Here is a 22,461-nt window from a genome sequence, read left to right on the forward strand (position 1 = left end):
ATCCGTTTTGATTCACAAATACACACTGCCAAATTTCCAAGGCTGTAAAACCTTAACAGGAAGAGATTGCTCATCTTCCATGAAGTCTATCTTTTTAATTCAACTGGACTGAATCTAAGTATCTCACAGCACACAGAATGAGGATAAGGACTTGGTGGACTGACTTATACAATATGTACACTCTATTTTCAGTAACCGTGTACACTCTAGAATGGTAGAATTTGAGGCCAGGGAATGGCTTAGGAAAGCTATCTGGTACCAAAGTCAGCAACAAAGACTCCTATTTCTCCTCTTCCACACCCTGATATACACTCTTGATATAAGCAATTGCTTTCTCAATTATCCTACTGTTGTCATGAACTGTCAGGCTGGAAATGACTCACAGCTGACCCTGCATTGGTTTTTAGAGGCAGTAAAATGCAGGGGATGAGACTTGAACCAAATGCCTTTGGGTTTGGCACCACAGCTGTTTACCAATAAACCACCAGAGCTCCCTTCAAATGTCCTAAGAGTACACACTTCCTTTAACACAAGGTTACAATATTATCTGTAGTCATACTTTCAAAATATTCATGCTACCAGTAAGAGTGGAAATTCTGAGCAGAAAACAAATGAAGACTGGGCAGCAAGGAGATGCTGCCACAGCTCTATCCCCATCCTGTCCTGGTGGCCAGGTCTCAGGAACAAGGACTGAGAGGATACAAACTCAGGGACTCTGTGAACCAACCAAGTTGCACTTGTGGTGGATTAAAATGGTGACCTTCTGGTTAAAAGCCTAACAACTCCCACGGCACCAGGGCTCCTTCTGGAAGCTCTCTTTCACTGCTGTTGAGTGAGAAGTTTTTCACAGCTGACTGAACAGCAGGTTTCAAAAGCCGCACATTATACTGAAAGAGACTGTCTTTCTCCCAAGGAGCTGTTGGTGGACACGAACTGTTTAAGAGGCGCTGCCTTTGGGTCAGCAGCATAGCTTCCTATGAATGGTACTAACAAGTCATAAAATACTGAGAGATTTGAATGATATGTTTTTCCAATGTTTACTCACTGGTAGTCATGTTAAACCTCTAGCCATGCGTTAGTCAGATGTACTGTGTGTCAGTCAGCTGTACTGTGGAAGATTGTGCATTGATATTATGCTGGAGGCTATAGCACTTCTTACTGTTGTTATTATACACTGTCAGGCTGGCTGGAACCCACACATCGTTGACCCACTAGTGCATTTTCAGAGTCAATAAACTGTATGGGGAGAGGACTGCCCATCCTTCTCCCAAAGGGCAGCTGATGGACTCAAAGCACATGCCTTTGGGTTGGCAGCACAACTCCTGATCATTAAGCCTCAAGAGTTTCCTTTGAAATGTTTCATTTGAATGGGTTTCAGTTGAGTTTCCAGATTCAGACAGACTAGGAAGAAAGACCTGTTGATCTCCTGTCAAAACTTAGCTAACGAAAACCTTATGGATCACAACATTATGATTTGCTTGCTTTGGACATATCATCAAGAATAGCAATCAACTGACAGATCTAGTTGAGTACAGGGCAAAGAAGAAATGGGAGATCCTTGGTGAGATGGACTGTACACCAATCACACTGTGAACTCAAACATGTTGCTGATTGCAGGAATGAGGCAGGACCAGGCAACATTTTCTTTTTTTGTACAGAAGACTCCTGTGAGTGTAAGTGAAGTGGGCAGCAGCTAAAAACAACAGAGGGATCAACGAGATATAAAAAGTCAGAGGGAAGAATGCAAGTGGTGGGAAATTAAGTTGGTGATGAAAAATTAACTCTAAGTTAAAAAAAAAAAAGTATACTGTTGCTGACTGCTGCCGAGTCGAGCATGACTCATACTGACCCTATGAACAAGCAAAAACCCTGAAGCCTTTCTATAACTACTGTCATTTATCACAGTTCATAGTTTCCTGAGGCATACACACACACACACACACACACACACACACACACACACAGAGATATTTGAAAGATTTTGTTGACTGTGTCACTTAATGAGTTCTTGGTCCCCTATAGTTTTAGTAATTTTCATCAAAGTCATCTTTTCTCCCAGGTTTTTAGTAATTAAGAGGACACCTGAAGTTGGAGGTAATTATGAAAATCTAGGAGAGTTTGGGAATGCTATACTTAGGAAACCTCCAATTACTTCAAAAGCTATTTAAAAAGACTAAAAACTACTTAGTACACAAATGCTTTCAAGTACAAGTCAAGTGAAATATATTCACATATACAGAATTCATAAGGGAGCTCCACTGTCAGAATAAGGAGTTGTACTGTCAGAGCAGACAAGTGGTTTAAAACCACCACCTGGGAGCTCTGGCGGCCTAGTGACAAGAAGCTGCGATGCAATCCCAAATCCACCACATGCTTCAAGGGACAAAGATGGGCAATCTCCAGTGCAATTTACAGGCTCTGAAAATCCACTGAAAGGTCAGTTATGAGTAGATTCCAACTCAAATGCATATTAACACCACCACCAATAACAAAAATTCATTAAGGATATACTTTCATTACACCTACTACTTAACCACCGCCATAGAGTAAATGCTGACTTATAATGATCCTACAGACACAGCAGAATTGTTCTATAGTTTCAGAGAATGTTGTTGTTATGTGCCATTGAGTCACTTTCGTAGAACTGTCCCATAGTTTCAAAGAATGCTGTAGTATGCGCCACTGAGTCACTTGTGACTTATAGCGACCCTCTGTAAAACATCCCTGAATCCTGCTCTATCCTGTGCCAACCTTACTGTCTCTGAAACATCTACGCTCATTACCCTAGTCACTCAATCAATCCATATCATCTCTTGCGCTGTCCTGCCACACTCTCAAGCATGATGTCACTCTCCAAGAACTGGCCGTTCCTTACAACATGTCCAAGTATGTCAGACAAAACTTTAGAGTCCAAGGAGCAGCCTGGTTTCTTCTCCTAGCAGTCCATGGTATATTCAATACTCTTCTTCAGTACCACAGCTCAAAGACATCAATTCTCTTTCTCTCATCCCGAGACATTTCCAGCTTTCTAATGCATAGCAAGTAATTACAAAGGCCATGGCCTGGCTCAGGTGCACCTAAGTGTCCAGAATTGACATTGCTGCTCTTTAGTACTTTGGAGAGGTCTCTGACAGCAGACTTTTCCAAGGCAATTTGTCTTTTAAAATTTCCTGGCTGATATTACCAATAGGCACATCTATATAATAAATAGTAAATTCATGCAATGTAAGTATCAACCATGCCAGGATTTCCCCTCATGTCCCCCTTTAAATGACAACAACAACAACAACAACAACAACAAAGAGTGAATTTAGGTCCTAGCACCAGGATTAGTGATTCTGTTGTCCTTGAACTATACATGAATGAAATAATAATGTTGTTCTGAGAGTAATCAATGATGTACGCTATATAACACTCTATTTGAAGTATAGTTTATGGATGGGTTGCTGGTGCACATAACTTGAATAGTTTTTGTTAAAAGCATCAGAAGAAATCTCCAGAACTGTGAAAAAATAAGTTTTTATTCTTTAAAACCACACACATACGTTTCCCCCCCCAAGGCAGCACAACATGACTAAGGTAAGGAGCCCAGTGGTATGTGTGTGACATGTTGGGCTGCCCAAACAAAAGGTAGGCAGTTCCCATACCAGTTGCTGTAACGGGGCAAGATGGACAGTCTCATCCCATACTGATGTACAGTCAAGGATACCCAATGGAGGGTCACCCATGAGGGACACAACTTGACAGCAGTGGGGTATGGTTTTCTATGGAATGTAAGACAGACTAACGAGTTTTTTAAAGGGGATTTTTAGGGTCCTTTTTATAGATTCCAAATAGTCCTTTGAAGCGAGTATCAGCTTCAAAATGATTCCCTGCTTGTTTACTTACTTCTTTTGATGACCGCAATGGAATGAATATCAACTTATATATTTGCTGGGCCTCATCCCTGGAGTTCCAGTGGGTCTGGGCTGAAGTCTAAGGGTTTCAGTTTCTAACAAGTTCTGAAGTGATAAGGCTGCTGCTGGCCTTACAGCCCCATGTTTGAGAAACACTGCTTTAGCTCATACTGCCCAAGATGTAAAGAGTAACTAGACACTGTCAATGTTCAGGCTGAAAGATCCCTAAAGGCATTCCTTAAAGTATGAGGCACAGAAAATAACCCTACAATTTACTGGCAGGCAGCATACTATATAAAGAGAGGCACTGAGTTCTATAGTCCAAATGCCTGAGAGACTTGGGTTCAATAAATTTAAACAGATTTCTTTACAAAAATAAAGAAAAGGAACATTTTACTTATGCTAGAACATTTAACTTAAGACAGCAAAGTCATGAAGAAAATCTTCTATTTTAAAGATCTATTATTTCACTTTTCTTATTCATGTCACCTATGTATCTCAAATTATTTTTTAGTGCAGTATGAAATTGATGTTAGGTGCCATAAAGTTGTCTGCAATTCATAGAGACCTTATCTAAACAGTCTTGAACCCTGTTCTACCCTGTGCAAATCTTATTGTCTCTGACACATCTACCCTTGTTATCCCAGTCACTGAATCAATCAATCTCATTCAGGCTCTTCCTCTCTTGCACTGTCTCTCCACCCTCCCAAGCATGACATCCCTCTTCAAGGACTGGTCCCTCCTTGCAACATGCCCAAAGTATGTCAGATGAAGCTTCAGAATCCTTGCCTCCAAGGAGGAGCCTGGATTCACCCTCTCCAGGATAAACCTGTTCCTTTTCTTAGCAGTTCATGGTATATTCAATACTCTTCTCCAGCACCACAGCTCAAAGATATCAACTGTCCTTCTATCATCCCTAGTCATTGTCCAGCTCTCTGATGCATAGCAAGTAACTGCAAAGACCATGGCCTGGATCAGGCACACTTAAGTCTCCAGACTGACATCGCTGCTCTTCAGTACTTTGGAGAGGTCTCTTGACAGTAACTTTCCCAATACAATTTGTCTTTTTAGTTTTCTGGTTGCTAGTACCAAGAGTGTAGATTGTAGAGCCTAGCAAACTGAAGCTGTTAACAATCTCAATCTCTTCACCATCTATCATAATGCTGCCAATCGGTCCAGTGATGAGAATCTTTATGAAACAGGGATTCAAAATTTGACTGTCTATTTGATGTAACATTATTAGTTGAAAAGCCTATCCTTTCTCTAATGCACTTCACCATTACCTGTATCATAAATTAGCTGGCAAATATAGGTCCATTTCTTTATTTCCATTCCATTAATCTCTTAATAAACATTTTTTTAAAGAATGCTAATCTTACTCAGCAAGGAATGCTATAAGAAATCCTACTCAATAACTGTTAGAGTGAAAGCTATTTCTTAGTTTTTACTTTGAAAGCTCTAATTTTCTGTGTCCTCACTTATCAAATGGTGTTAATACTACTGTTTCATAAAAACACTGAGTGTATATAACCATTCTTTAGAAAATACTAGTTTGCATAATTGTTATTAACTTGCTTTATGATCTTAGTTTCGACCTCTATTAAATCACTATCATCTGCAAAATGGTTGTTATGTGTTGTCGAGTTGCCTGCAACCTATAGAGACCTTATTATGTAGCTCTGAAGCCTACCCTGTCCTGAGCCAGTCTCACTGGTTCTGATACACCAAATCCCATTGCCCCAGTTACTGTATCAATTCATCTCAGCTGGGTTCCTCCTCTCCTGCGTGGTCTTCACCCTTCCAAACATGATGTCCTTTTCCAAAAACGAGTCTCTCCTAGCCATGTGCCCAAAGTATGTGAGACAGAGCTTCAAAATCCTAGCCTCCAAGGAGAGACTTGGCTTCACCCTCTTCAAGACAGACCTATTTGTTTTCTTGATGGTCTATGGTATATTCAAGACTGTTCTCCAGCCCCACAACTCAAAGGCATCGATTCTTGTATCATTCTGAGACACTGTCCTGTTCTCTGTAAATGCGAAGACCATGGCCTTGATTAGGCACACGTTAGTCTCTAGACTGACATCATTGCTCTTCAGTAGTATGGAGAGGTGCCTGACAGCAGATTTTTGAATGCAATTAGTCTTTTGATTTCCTAACTGCTGATGCCAAGAGTGCTGATTATGGCACAAAGCAAACTGTAACTGTTAAAAACCTCAATCTCTTCCCCATCTATCATTGTGCTGCTAACTGGCCCAGTAGTGAGAATTTTTGTCTTTTGATGTTGAGCTTCAATCCATATTGAAGACTACAGTCCTTGCCCTTCTGTAGTTAAGCACTTTAGATCCATCTCAATTTCATCAAGCAAGGTTGTGTCATCTTCATAACATAGGTTGATGAGTCTCTCTCCAATCCTAATGCCACATTCCTGTTTATAAAGCCCAGCCTCTCAAATAATCTGTTCTGCATGCAGATTGAAAAGGTATGGGAAAAGGATGCTGACACACCCTTCCTGATTTTCAACCAATTTTGAAGAATTTCAAGAAACAACATACGATCAAAAGGCTACGGCGATAAAGGAGGAAGTATAGGCTGCTCTGAAGGAGTTGGTAAAAAAAATAAAGCCCTAGGAATTGATGGACTAGGAATTGATATATTTCAACAAACAGATGCTGCCCTTCCTGTGCTCACCAGGTTGTGACAAGAAATCTAGAGGACAACTACCTGGCTAAGTGACTGGAAGAGATCTTTATTCAATTCCAAAAAAAGGTGATCTGACAATGTGGAAATTATCAAAGAATATCACTAATACCGCATGCTACCAAAATCCTGCTGAAGATTATCCAGAAATGACTAGAACAGTGCACTGACAGAGATTTCTCTGGGTTTAGAAGAGGCCACGGCACTAGAGACATTATCGCCAGTATCAGATGGCTACTGGCAGAAAGCTAAGAGTACCAAAATGGTTGAGCAAGAGAAAAAAAAAAAGAAAAAAGTCTGTAAAGACAAAGGGAGGAGGGGGAGATCAGGCTTGGCAGTGAGTACGGAAATCAAAATGAGACGACCCTATATAAAGGGGATTAAACATTCAGGAAATTCTTGAGGATCTTAGATAACCTTCACATCTTTATAAGAGAGTCTACCTCTGTTCCATTTTTTTTTTACATGTGTGCAAATTGTGAAAGTTTTTTTTGTTTTGTGAAGGTATCAATTTTCCCTCAGAGTTTCATTCAAATCTCTGAGCAACCTAATCAACACCTAAGAGAAGTCTGAATGGAGAACACTTTAGATCACTGTTTCCTGACTTCACTGCTAATTCAAGTACTTCTAATGACCTAAGAAGGCTTATGAAACTTGTAATCTTATCCTATTAAAATTTTATGATACAAAATATGAAACACATCCACATACGCTCGTTATTACTTTACCCTGGCATTCTTCCTTACCTGTGAATTGTAACTGTCCTACTACATTCAGTGTGTTCAAAATCTGTCTTTTATAAGTTTTTTAATAGATAAAGATATTGCCTCTAACATGGATTGAGGCATAGAGGCATAAAGTATTGAGTGTCTTTCCATTTAATTATACAAGGAAATAGTAAAAACACTCCAACCTTATGATCATCGACTCAGAACTGACTCATAGCTAATACTTCAGAGGCTATAAACTGCACGGGGGACTGTCCAACTTTTTCCTTTAGAGTCACTAGCGGATTTCAACCACCAGAGAGGCATAACCTTTACGTTTGCAGAAAAATTCCACTTTCTTGGTTATCAGAGCCATTCAGTCCACTATGACTCACAGCACTCCATGAACAATAGATCTGAACCTTTTCCCATCCTATGCCATCCTCACCAAAAATGGGCCACCACTGACAACATAACCAAAGTATGTGAGATGTAATTTCAGTATCTTTGCTTTAAAGGTGCAATCTAGTTGCATTTCTTCCAAAATAGACTTTTTTAAGTTCTTTTCATAGTCCATGCGATAATCAGTACTCTTCTAACAATATCACAATCCAGAGACTTGAATTCTTCTTCTGTTATCCTTATTCACTGTCCCACTTTCAAATGCATAGGAAGTAACTGAAAAGACTATGGCATGGATAAGGTACATCTTAGTCTTTAAAATGACATCTATACTCTTTAGCACTTTGAAGACGCTTCTGAGAGAGTTTCTCAAAGCAAAATGTCTTTTTATTTTTTCACTGCTGTTACCATGGGTGTTGATTTATAAAAAAAGGAGAAACAGACATAAACTAGTGCTGTTAACGCCAAAGAGGACAGGAATCTGCTGCCCCAACAATGTTTCTTAAACGATTTTAGGCTTTGAGAGACATTTTCATAGCTTTGAAAGTTTAAAGGGTCAAAAAGAAGTTCTTCTATTGGTTTTGGAGTGTACAGGTGTATACACTATTAAGTGAAATAAATCCGTATCACCTTTTTCAATAAATAAATATTTACTGAATACCTAACCTGTGTTAGACATGTCACTCAGCAGGGTGACTAAGGGAGTTAATCAGACACAGCCCAAAGAAATAGACAATGTGACACCAGAAACTGCTGTGCAGTGTCAAGATGATTATGGTTTTCTTCACAAACATTCAAAAGGCAAATATGCACAATGTAACAATTAACTATACATATACCTACAGTTTATATCCAATATCCCTGTTAAGACTATAAGCTCCTTGCAGGTTGTTTGCTGTTACTGTTATGTGCTGTTGAGTCACTTGCAACTCATAGAGACCTTATGTACAATAGCCCTGAAACCTGCTCTATCCTCTGCCAACTTTACTGTCTCTGACACACCTACCCCCTTACCTCAGTCACTGAATCAATCCATCTCATCAAGGGATTTCCTCTCTTGTGCTGTCCCTCCACCCTTCCAAGCATGATGTCCCTCCTTTCAACATGCCCAAAGTATGTCAGGCGAAGCCTCAAAATCCTTGTCTACAAGGAGCAGCCTAGTCTCACGCTCTCTAGGATGAACCTATTTATTCTCCTGGTAGTCCGTGGTATATTCAACACTCTTTCCAGCACCACAGCTCAAAGGCATCGATTCTCCTTCTCTCATCCCTAGACATTGTCCAGCTCTCTGATGCATAGCAAGCAACTGTGAAAACTATGGCCTTGACCACGTGCACTTTAGTCTCCAGGCTGACGCTTGCTATCAGTAGTACTCTGGAAGGGTCCCTGACAACCGACTTTCCCAATATAATTTGCCTCTTGTCTTCCTGGCTATTGGTACCAATAGTGCTGATTGTGGAGCCAAGCAAAACTGAAACAGTTAACAATCTCAATCATTTCACCATCCATCCTGATGCTGCCAATTGGCCCAGTGGGGAGAATCTTTATTTTCTTGAGGATAAGCTTCAATCCATATTGAAGGCTGCAGTCCTTGACTCTCTTCAGCAAGTGCTTCAGGTCCTCCTCAGTTTTAGCAAGCATGATTGTGCAATCTGCATGCCTTGCAGGCAGCGATGCTTAATCCCCTTTGTATCTTGTTGGTATTAGACTGAAGTGGCACATACAAGACATTCCATATTTGATGAAAAAATGATTTAGCAAGAAAACAAGGTGTGGTTTGATGTTTTCTTTATTGTTAAATTTCCTACATTTTCTCCAAATTTCCTTCAAAGCCTCTTAAATAATCATGGCATCAACTTATCTTACACTGTCACACTGCCAAGTGATTTCTATGGCTTTGCTTTATCTCACTCAAGTAAGCAACACTTGACTATTCAGAGACTTGTACTTTGTTTCCTCCTAGATGGCTGACTCTAACATATCTGTTAGTTCTACTATCTTCTTACATTGCACTGATGACTGAGCAGTGAAGGTGTGCCAAGGGACCATTACAATAACATGTTTTTGCCCATCAACAGAGAGATTACTTTGTAAAGTGCTAAAAGGAAAGGAACAAGATCATTTCAATAAACTCAACTTAAAATTGACTTTGTTACTAGGTGCCGTCGAGTTGACTATGACTCATAGGAACTCTGTGAACAAGAGGTTGGAATCTTGTACTATCCTTTACCATCCTCACAATCTCTGTCAGGCTCAAGTCCATTGCAGTAGTCACTATGTCAACCCATATCCCTGACGGTCAAGCCTTCTAACTTCCTTAATCACACCACCTTTAGAAAATAGGAGGGGAAGAGCTGGACAGCAATGAGACCACATCGGGAAGTAAGGCTAATATTCCCAAGGAATGGCAAAGAATGTACAAATTAATCTACTATAGCATCAGTAGGGAGCTCTGGTGGACAATGGTAAAAACGTGCACTGCAATCCCAAAGGTACATGCTTCAAATCCACTACCTGCTCTGCAGGAGAAAGATGGGCAATCTCTTCCTGTGCAATTAATGGGCTTCAAAAATCAGTTAGAGGGTCAGCTATGGGTCCATTTCTACTTGTAAATACACAAGAACAACAATAGCATCAGCAGGATGCAGAAACTGAACACCGAGGCATGAACCGAAAATGAACAAATAGTACTAATTTGCATAATCACAAGAAAAACCAGTCATTAATTTTCTGGTTTTGGTTAAATGTAATTGAAAGCAGTCCTAAAAAAGAAATAAACAAAAAAAAAAAAAAAAAAAAACCCTACTGAAACTGTTAAAACCCAAACCAAACATCTAGTTTTTATGTAACTGTTGATCTGTAAGAACAAGAATATATACAACAGTGGTTAAGGGCACAGGCTCAAGAGTCAGAATGACCTGAACTGAAATCTCAATTCTACCATTGATTAATTGTAGGACCTTGGAAAAATTACTTTGCTATGATTCAGTTTTCAGAGTGTAAAACGGAAATAAGACCTACCTCATCTAAGCCATCATCTTTTCAACTGCTTTCTGTGCATGTGAAAGTTAAACAATGCACAAAAATGACAGAAGATTTATTAAAGTCATTGAACTATGGTAGTGGCGAAGAATACAAATATCTGATGGACCGCCAAAAGAACAAGCAAGTCTGTCTTGGAGGGGGTGCAACCAGGTTGCTGCTTTGAGGCAAGGATAGTGAAACTTCATCCCACATAACTTGGGCATGCTGCCAGGAGACAATCCTTGAAAAAGACATCATGCTGGGAAAGGTGGAGAGGAAAACCCATAACAAGACGAATTGACAGTGAGACTGTGAACAATGGGCTGAAGCCTTTTGGAGTGGGGAAGGACGGTGTAGGACAAGAGTAGTTTCCAATCTGGTGTTCACAGGGTCTCCATGAGTGGTAGGTAATTCCATGCCACCTGTTTTTGTTGTTATGTGCCGTCGAGTCACTAAGATCCATCTAACATTAGCTACAATATCCCTAGTACCACAAACCCTTCTAAACCCAGCCTGGACTTCTGGCATTTCTCTGCTGATGTGCTGTTCCAGTCGTTTTTGGAAAATCTTCAGTAGAATCTTGCTTGCATGTGAAATCAATGATATTGTTCTATAGTTTCCACACTGTTGGATCACCCGTCTTTGGAATGGGAACAAATATAGATCTCTTCCAGTCAGTTGGCCAAGTGGTTGTTCTCCAGATTTCTTGGCACAACTTGGTGAGCACATCCAGGGCAACATCTGTTAGCTGAAATACGTCAATTGGTATACCATCTATTCCTGGGGCCTTATTATTTGCTATTTCCTTCAAAGCAGCTTGAACTTCTTCCTTCATCACCATAGGCTCTTGCTCAAATGTTATTTCATTAAATTCTTTTGTATCTGCCAATTCCTTTCGATACAATGACTCAGTATATTCCTTCCATCTTCTTTTACTACTTCCTGAATCGTTCAATATTCTGCCTAAAGCATCCTTGATTATAGCAACTCGAGGTTAGCTCTTCAGTTCCTTGCCTAAAAAAAAAAAACAACCACCAAAAAAAACAGTCATGAGGATTAAATGAGATAAAGCTTGATAAACACTAGGCAGAAAACCCAGAATATAACAGATGATGATGACCAGTTGGAACAAACATCCTCACAATGAACTCATGGCTTCTTTGGATATAGGCAAAATGATTTGATAGGATTCAGCCTTCCAAGGTGCAGAAAAACATGAATGACCTAAACAAGTTAAAGTCCATCAAAACGTTAATAAAAAAATTACAACTTACTGATTCTCCATAAGGGTTCTGAGGCTGGATAGACAGAGATTGTTCATCTGCCCCCCTCGGAGGACCTGGTATATTTTAACTCGCAACATTTCAGCTCACAGAGCTACCAGAGCTCTCTGAATAAAGAGGAGTCATTCCCTCCTCTCACACGATTGCATCTTAAGGGTATGAGTCTTAGATATAAGAGCTAATTTTTTTTAACTTCTCATAACTTTTTTTTTAACTTTGATTAGCAATTTTGTCTCGTTGTTGTAGTATGGTGCTGTTGAGTCAAGTACAACTCTATCAACTATATGAACAACAGATTTGAACCCTGCCCTATTTTGTGCCATCCTCACAACCTGTGACACACTCAAGGGCATTGCTACAGTCACTATGCCAACCCATCTGGTTTGCTGTTATGCACCATCGAGTTGACTGCAACCCATAGTGACCCTATGTACAGCAGCTCTGAACCCTGCCCTGTCCTGAGCCAGTATCACAAATTCTGACGTGCCAAGCCCTAGTGCCTCAATTACTATATTAATCCATCTGGGATTCTTCTCTCCTGCGCTGTCACTCCACCCTTCATGTCCTTTTCCAAGGACCATGTGCCCAAAGTATGATACAGAGCTTCAAAATCCTAGCCTCCAAGGAGAAACTTGGCTTTACCCTCTCCAAGATAGACCTGTTTTCTTAGCAGTCTATGGTATGTTCAAAACTCTTCTCCAGCAGAACACAAAGGCATTGATTTTTTGTCTGTCATTCTTAGACACTGTCCAGCTCTCTGATGCACAGCAAATAAAGGCAAGGACCATGGCATTGATTAGGCACACCTTATTCTCTAGACTGACATCATTGCTCTTCAGTAGTCTGGAGGGGCCCTTGACAGCTGATTTTCCCAACATAATTAGTCTTGTGATTTCCTGATCGCTGGTATTAAGAGGTTGATTGTGGAGCCAAGAAAGCTATAACTGTTAACAACTTCAATCTCTTCTCCATCAAATATAGTGCTGGCAATTGTCCCAGGGGTGAGAATCTTTGTCATCTTGATGTTGAACTTCAATCCACACTGAAGACTACAGTCTGGGACCTTCTGCAGCAAGCGCTTCAGGTCCTCTCCAGTTTCAGCAAGCAAGGTTGTGTCATCTGCCATAGCTAAGGTTGTGTCATGCCTTCCTCCAATCCTGATGCCACATTCCTCCTCATAAAACCCAGCTTCCTGAATGATCTATTATACTCTCACTTTGGGAAAGAAAACAAACGTTTTATTGTAGTTTTTGATGAAAATTTACAGACTACACTAGTTTCCCATCAACAGTTTAAATACATTTACTCTCATAACATTAGCTGCAGCCCGCTCAGTGGACAGCAGTCTTTCCACTTCCTCTCTGAGTGGCATTCATGTTTCTTTGCTGCTCCTTCTCGCCTTCAGAACTTTGTATTTGGACAAGTACTGCCCTTTAACTCTTGTATGGTTGATATATGTGAGGCATGCATTCCCTGGGTGTTACTACTCACTTTCTAAGATCATCCATGTGTGGCTAAAAGGTGAGACCCACAGTGCAGAGGGTACTTAGGGCAACAGGAACCCCACCAGTCCTTAGTAGACCTGTATTTCATCTTTTTTTGAGGGTATGAATTTGAACTTTGGCTAATACTTCCTTCCTACCCTGTCCATGAGCTGCAACTGTGATCCCAACCAGAGTAAAGGTAAACAGTGGTAGTGAACATGACCTAGTTCTTCTCATTTCAGGTTAGTGGAGGCTGTGGTTCATGTGACCAAGTGGCCCTAAAAACTGTTTCCTTAAGTCTGATTTTCTTAGTTGAGGATGAGATCAGACCAACAGGTGTATGTTGGTCAGTCATCTGTAAGCTTTTAAGATTCTAACTGCTACTTACCAAAGTAAGAGGCAGAATACAGTCCTTAGTATAAAACATTATGTATTGCTAATTGACCAAGACAGTTTTTGAGACCAAGGTGTGTGGTTATGCTGTTTTTATACCTTTGTCCCATGTGCTACTATGTATTTGCAGCACAAATGTGTGTCGAAATGTGCCAAATTTTATTTTTATACACACACATATACCGTTTCAATCTATAGGCAGAACAGATCATGTGGTAGGCTGGGCTCTAGGAGGAGGAATGTGGCAATAGAATTGGAGAACAACTCGTCAACAACCTACATTATGCAGATGACACAATTGGCCTGCTGAAACTGAGGACCAGAAGCATGTGCTGCAGAATGTCAAGAACAGCAGCCTTCAATATGGACTGGCACTCAACATAAAGAAAACAGAGATTCTCACCACTGGGCCAACTGGCAGCATCATGATAGACGGTGAAGTGATTGAGATTGTTAACAGCTTCAGTTTACTTGGCTCTACAATCAAGACTCTTGGTACCAGCAGGCAGGAAATCAAAAGACGAATTGTACTGGTTAAGTCTGTTGTCAGGAACCACACCAGAGTACTAAAGAGCAAGAGTGTCAGTCTGGAGATTAAGGTGCATCTGATCAGGCCATGGTCTTTACAATTACTTGCTATGCGTCAGAAAGCTGGACAATGACTGGAGATGATAGGAGAATTGATGTCTTTGAGCTGTGGTGGTGAAGAAGAGTATTGAATATACCATGGACTGCTAGGAGAACAGGCTCTGGAGAGGGTGAAACCAGGCTGCTCCTTGGAGACAACAATTCGGAAGCTTCGTCTGACATACTTCAGGCATGTTTTAAGGAGAGACCAGTTCTTGGACATCATGCTTGGGAGGGTGGAGGGACAGTGCAGAGAGGAAGACTGGATGAGATGGAGTGACTAGGGAAATGGGGATGGGTGTGTCGGAGACGATATAAGGCTGGCTCAGGATAGAGCAGGGTACAGAGCTGTTATACATAGGATCGCTGTGAGTTTCAAGTAACTCGATGGCACTTAACAACAACATACATGTATTTTTTATACATATACACACACACATATATATACACACATACATACATTTATATATACATATATTGTTGTGTATTGTCAAACTATAGCCCACCCTCCAGTAGGTTTCTCAGAGGCAGGCAATTGCATGGAAGAAGATATCCATCCTTCTCCCGTGGAGCAACTGATGGCCTCAAACTGTATCTTTAGGATTACAGCACAGCTTCTTGCCACTAGGCCATCAGAGCTTGCTTATATATTTATTCTATTTTGGGTTTGTTGTTAGAAGTGGCTATTCCTTTGAGATAGACATCATGTTTAAGTATGTAGAGAGTTGGCAAAATAGAGGAACATCATCAATGAGATGAACACACAGACTGCGGTAATGGGCTCGATGTCAGAAAGGATGAGGATGGCACAAGACAGGACAGGGTTCAGGTCAGTTATTCATACTTGACTTGACAGCACCTAACAACAATCTCACACACACACACAAAAGCGCGCGCATGCGCGTACGTAAATGTGTCCACACTTAGTTTGCAAATTCACTTGAGTCCACTGGTAAACACTGATACTGAAAGGAGATCTGGTGGCCTAGTGGTAAGGGGTTCTGCTGTCAACCCAAATTTATGCAGTTTGAGTCCACGCACTGCTCCTCGCCAGAGATGGGCTGTCTCGTTTCGTGTGATTTAAAGCCTTTAAAAACCTCTGGAGGGTCAGCTATGAGTGTTCTGACTTGATGGCAAATAACCACAAGTGTTAAGTAAGGACTGTATATGTTAGTCGCATTTACCATTTCTGTCTTTTACATACTTCCCAGTGTTTTCTTGGTTCTTAATCACGTGCAGGAGGGGAAGGCCCTCTACGAGGTGGATTGATTCAGCGACTGGAATAATCAGGATGGGAGCGTCAGAGACGGTGCGAATGGCACAGGACAGAGCAGAGTTTAGGGCTGCTGTACATAGGGTCGCTATGAGTCACAAGCGACTCGATGGCACATAACAACAACAATCATGCAATGCTGACTTCCTTATTGTATACTTCCTTTCCCTTCATCCAAGTTAATATATATGTACTCTATAATTATTTTCCCTTTTCCTGCCTCCCATCTCTAACAATAATCAAAGAATGTTTCTATTAATAAACTTAGGAGTTTTTATAGTAATGGCTCTAAAACAATGTTTATCTTTTTGTCATTGACTTGTTCCCCTTTACATCTCCTCCAGTTTCGGGTTTCTCCATGTTATATTTTGAACTTATTTTTAAAATTCTTTGATGTTCTGTAGTGTTCTATCATGTACAGTTATCATAGTTTATCATATTTAACATGTTGTTATACGCCATTGAGTCATTTGTGACTCACAGTAAGCCTATGCACAATAGCTCTGAAGCCTGCCCAATCTCACTGCCTTCAGCACACCTCCCAGTTACAGTGTCAGTCTATCTCATACTGGGTCTTCCTCTACAGCGCTGTCTCCTCACCCTTCCAAGCAATACTTCCTTCTATAAGTATTGGTCCCTCTTGGCAACATGCAAGATGGAGCCTCAAAATCCTTGCCTCCAAGGAGCAACCTGGTTTCATCCTCTTTAAGAGAGACCTGTTTGTTCTCTTGGCAGTACATAGTATGTTCAATACGCTTCTCCACAATTTAACTCATATTTAACATAGCTTATCGCACTTATCAATGGGCATTATTTCAGTCTTGCTAGAATTGTGAATAGTGCTGTGATAAACATGGGGGAACAGAAAATATACACCTTAATACTCACGTGATAATCCTTATTTCTCTAGGATATATACCTAGCAGGAGACTACTGGATCCTAAGATAACTTGTAACTTTTTAAAGGAAACAACATACCATTTTCCAGAGTAGTAGTGTAATTTGAAAATATCACCAGTATCATATCAGAGTTCTAAATTCTCCAGAGACCTAAGCCAGAACTGGCTTTCTGCTCTCCACCCCCGACCCCATCATTGTTTTATTGTTGGGTAAGAGTAAATCTCAGATCTGTTTTCATTTGTATCTTTTTAGTAACTAATGACTGTGAGCATTTTCATGTATTTGCTGGTTACCTGTATATTTTTCTTTAGTAAACTGAAGATTATCCAAAAACGACTGGAACAGCACATCAACAGAGAACTACCAGAAGTCCAGGCTAGGTTTAGAAGGGGTCGTGGTACTAGAGATATTGTAGCTGATGTTAGATGGATCTTGGCTGAAAGCAGGGAATACCAGAGGAATGTCTATCTGTGTTTCATTGACTATGCAAAGGCATTTGACTGTGTGGATCATAACAAACTGTGGTTGACTCTGAGGAGAATGGGAATCCCAGAACACTTGATCGTTCTAATGCGAAACTTATACTTGGACCAGGAGGCAGTCATCAGAACAGAGCAAGGGAACACTGCATGGTTCAAAATTGGGAAGGGCGTACGCCAGGGATGCATCCTATCTCCATATCTTTTCAACTTATATGCAGAAGAGATTATCCTGGAGGCTGGGCTCTATGAGGAGAAATGTGGGGTCAAGATTGGTGGATGATTTATCAACAATCTGCGTTATGCGGATGACACAACCATGGTGCTGAAACTGAAGAGGACCCGAAGCGCCTGCTGCAGAGGGTCAAGGACTGCAGCCTACAAAATGGATTGAGGCTCAATGTCAAAAAGACAAAGATTCTCACCACTGGACCAATTGGCAGCATCAGGATGGATGGTGAAGAGACTGAGATTGTACACAGCTTTAGTTTGCTTGGCTCCATAGTCAACAGCCTTGGCACCAGCAGCCAGGAAATTAAAAGGCGCATTGCCATGGGAAAGTCTGCTGTTAGGGACCTCTCCAAAGTACTGAAGAGCAGTGGTGTCTCTCTGGAGACTAAGGTGCATCTGATACAGGCCATGGTCTTCACAATCACTTGTTATGCATCAGAGAGTTGGACAATGACCAAGGAGGATAGAAGGAGAATTGATGCCTTTGAGCTGTGGTGCTGGAGAAGAGTATTGAGAATACCATGGACTGCTAGGAAAACAAACAGATTTGTCCTGGAAAGGGTTAAACCGGGTGGCTCCTTGGAGGCAAGGATTCTGAGTCTCCGTCTAACATACTTCGGGCATGTTGTGAGGAGAGATCGGTACTTGGAGAGGGACATCATGCTTGGGAGGGTGGAGGGACAGCGCAGGAGAGGAAGGCCCTCTATGAGGTGGATTGATTCAGTGACTGGGATAATTGGGATGGAATGTCAGAGACAGTGTGATTGGCACAGGACAGAGCGGAGTTTAGGGCTGTTGTACATAGGGTCGCTATGAGTCGCAGGCGACTCGACAGCACATAACAACAACAAACTGGTCATATCTTTTGCTTATTTCTTTAATCACATTCTGTTTACTGTTGATGTGTGGAACTTTTCTACAAATTTTAAAGATTAGTCCTTTGTTAGGTATTTCACAGATTAAAATATTTTCCTTATCTGTAGGTTCTCTTTTTATTCTTGTGGAGAAGAATTTTGCTAAGGGTGCTTAATTGTTGTTAAGTGACACCGAGTTGACTCTTGGTGGACCCTAAGAATAACAGATCTGAACCCTGTCTTATCTTGTACCATTCTCTCAATCTCTGACACACTTGGACCCATTGCTACAGTCACTGTGTAAATCCACCTGATTGAGGATCTTCCTCTATTTCATCATCTCTCCACCTTTCTCAGCAAGATGTCCTTCTCCAAGGAATAGCTTCTCTTAGCAGCATGACCCAAGTATGTGGGATGCAACTTTATCATCCTTGCCTCCAAGGAGCAGTCTGGCTGCACCTTCTTCACGACATATCTGCTTGTTCGTTCGGAAGTCCATGGTACTTAGAAGTACCATGAGTTTTATACTCTTCTTCAACACCACAGTCCAATGGCATCAATTCTTCTGTCATTCTTATTCACTGTCTAGCTCTCACATTCATAGTAAGTGACCAAAAAGACCATAGCTTGAATGAGGTGCCCCTTAGTCATCAAACCAACATTATTTCTTCTCAATAATTTGGAGGTCCTTGACTGCAGACTTAACCCGTACAATACATCTCCTGACTGCTGCTACCAAGAGTACTGACTGTGAATACAAGTAAGATGAAGTCACTGTTAATTTCAATTTTTTCTGTATACATTATGACTTTGCTCACTGGTCCAGTAGCAAGGATTTTTGTTTTGACAATCAGGTGCAATCTATACCAAAGGGCTGCAGTGTCTAACCTTCTGCAGCACAACTCATGTAGCCTTCGATCACTGGAGTTCAATGCTTCAAATCTTAAGATAATTTTGAAATTCTGGTGAGACAGACTTAAGATAATACTTTGGTTCCCATGGACTTCTTTTCTCTTTAGCTCCCATTTGAACTTATACATGAGTAATTGATGGTCTGTTACACAGCCAGAATCTGGCCTGGTTGTGACTGCTGATACAGAGCTTCTCCAAAAATTTCTTGCACAGATGTAGTCAATCTGATTTCTATGTAGCCCATCTGGTGAGGTCCTTATGTAAATTCGCCGGTTATGGGGAGTATTTACACTGAATGTCTATAATGTAAGCATTCTACTTCGAGCTATATTTCTGTCACCAAATCCTTACTTTCCAACTACTGTTCCTTCTTCATTGTTTCCAACTTCTGCATTCCAGTCACCACTAATTATCATGAATGCATCTTGTTGACATGTTTGGTCAACTTCAGACTGCAAAATTTTATTAGAAATCTTCAATTCTGTCCTCCTTGACTTTAGCTGCTGGTGTATGTATTCAAATAATAGTTGTATTAATAGGTCTTCCTTGTATGCATGTGGTTAATAACCTGTCACAACACTGGACTTCAGGACAGAACTTGAAATTGTCTTTTTAACTATGAATGCAACAACATTTTTACTCTATATAGAATACCATGTGTACATAGAATACGATATGCTCATCTGACTCAAAATGGCCAAACTAGTCCATCTTATTTCACAAATGCCTAGAATGTTCATGCGTTCCATTTAATTTTTTGTAACTCTCAGTTTTCCAAAATTCATACTTCATATATTCTTGGTTCTAATTATTGAAGGATGTTTGCAGTTGTTCCTCATTTTGACAGACTTCCAATCTGGGCTATACCCATGTTTCTCTATTGTTCAGACGATTTTCAGAGGCTTGCTATGTCAGAAATGGATGGCCAATCCTTCTTCCTAGTCTGTCTTAATCTAAGAGTTCTACTAAAACCTGTTCACCATGAGTGGTCCCTCTGGCATTTGACACACTGGTGGTACAGCTTTTAGTATCACAGCAACTCATAGGTTACCTCAGTACAACAAACTGACAGGCAGGTGCTGTACTCATCAGAACAATGATAAAGAATCATAAATACAGATACTCAAGCTACCACTTATATCTAATTCATCTTCTGCTATTCACATACTTTTTTTGTTTTATTTCAAAGTCAAAAGCCATAGCTGTGTAGTCAGAAGTGACTCACAGCTGACCCTCCATAGGATTTTTGGAGACTGTAATCACATAAAAGGAAACCTGCATCTTTTTCATGAGTTAAGAACCTGCTGGTGGATTCAAACCACTGGAGGTGCAATCTTCGGGTTAGTAGTACAACTCCCTATGGACTCTACTATCAGAGCTTCTTATTTACATTTTGTATTCTATTTCTGCCATCTATTAGTACCACGAGCACAGTTCTATTCCTTCCATGATCCTTATGGTTTCAGGTTTTCTAAGGTGTGCGGTATAGGTCATTTTTCTATCAACAGACATCTAGCTTTGTCAATCCACTAGCTTTGTCAATCCACTATTTAAGAGACTGTCTTTTCCCCATTAATGGACTCTGGTCCTTTGCAGAAAATTAGTATTCTATTGGTGGGTAGATTTACATGTGGATTCTCAATTATATTCCACTGCTCTGCTTGTTTTGGTGTCTGTATCAGTTTTTTACTATCAAGGCTATATAGATCTGAGCTCTGCTAATGTGAGGTTTCCTACTTCATTCCTTTCAACAATGCTTTACTTATCTGGAACCTCTTTACTTTTCATACAAAGGTGGTGATTATATTTCCCATTTATGTAAAAATGTTTGAATTTGAGGTGAGCTCTGGTGGCCTAGTGGCAAGAAACTGTACTGCAATCCCAGCGATGTGAGGTTCAAATCCACCAGATGCTCTGCTGAAGGAGGAGGGACAATTTCCTCCTGTACCAGTCAGATCTGATTTGACAGCACACACATAAAAAGTAGTAAAAAAAAAAAGAAAGAAAAGAAAAATGTTTGAATTTGCATCAGGATGACAGTATTATCTATGTATCAGCACTGACAATACTACAACGTCCTGTCCATGAGTATAGCATGGTTGTCTCCTTAACTTACATCTCTTTTGGAGTTCTAGTTGCCCAGTTTGCAGGGTTCTTTGCAGCTAACTAACAAGTTGTATCTCCAGTAGTATGAACATACCAGCTGCTCCACAGGAAAAACATGAGGAGTCTCCTACAAAGCTTCAAGATTTACAGCCTTGGAAACTTGATGGAGGGTCCTTATGAGTGGGACCTGGGCACCTGGTCTGATTCTTCAACCTTGTCTTTGATGTTCTGTTGTCAACTATACCAAACTCCCTTATTTTCTTGTGTCTCTGTTATAATAAGAAAGTTGAAGAGGCATCTGGCTATGCCATTCTCTTGGACTTATATCTACCTAAATAATTTCTGGTGGGTGAAGTGTTTTTCAGGGTAATGTCAAAGGCAGAAGCCAAGAGGGGAAAAGAGTGAGAATTTCAAGTGACAAAAAAGATGAAAAGCTTTTATTGTTTATAATTAAATACTGTAAAAGGTAAATCAAAACTACAAATGATTTGTTGTTGTGTAATATAGAGTCAGAAATGACCCACAACTTGCCCTCCAATGGGTTTTCAGAGGCAGTAAACTACATGAGAGAAGACTCTTCATCCTTCTCCCATGGAGCAACTGGTAGATTTGAACCATGTGCCTTTGGGATTGAAGAGTAGCTTCTTTTTTTTTTTGTCAAGAATTAAATTTTATTTGGATCCACAAGAAAGTCCATGGAAGCAGAAGTCAAGAAATCAAATATTGTCTTGCATGGGGCAAATAAACTGAATTCCCCCACCCCAAATGACTCATTGTCATTGAATTGGAACTGACTCAAAGTTGACCCTGCATGAGGTTTCCTAAGCCTATAAATTGCATAAGGTAGTTGTTTTTGCTGTTGTATATTAGAACTGACTCATAGCTGTCCACCTAGCAGAGTTTTACAGAAAGTAAAAAGCACAGGAGGAGATTGCCCATAGTTCCCCCACAGAGAAGCTGGTGGATTCAAACCCTGTGCCTTTGGGATTACAGTGCAGCTTCTTACTATTCTCAAGGGAATGAAGGAATCATCTTTGACTTAGCAGTACAAACCTCTTCAGAATACACCATCAAAGCTGCTAAAAAATCCCTAAAACTTTTTAGAGTGTTAAAAAAAGCAAAGATTATGTTTATCACAGTTTTGTTCACAATAGCAAGGAGTTGGAAACAACTCAAGTGCCCATCAACAAACG

General features: G+C 40.5%; 1 protein-coding gene across 1 annotated transcript in view; it reads right to left on the bottom strand.

Annotated features, from left to right (window-relative positions):
* The window catches only part of RIC8B (RIC8 guanine nucleotide exchange factor B), a 154,035-nt gene that overhangs the window by 76,963 nt on the left and 54,611 nt on the right, over positions 1-22,461 (bottom strand). The gene's annotated exons all lie outside the window — the stretch shown is intronic.

The sequence above is a fragment of the Elephantulus edwardii genome, unplaced genomic scaffold (genome assembly GCF_000299155.1).
Source record: "Elephantulus edwardii isolate Elephantulus edwardi_28Jun2011 unplaced genomic scaffold, EleEdw1.0 scaffold00211, whole genome shotgun sequence".
Classification (NCBI taxonomy): Eukaryota; Metazoa; Chordata; class Mammalia; order Macroscelidea; family Macroscelididae; genus Elephantulus; species Elephantulus edwardii.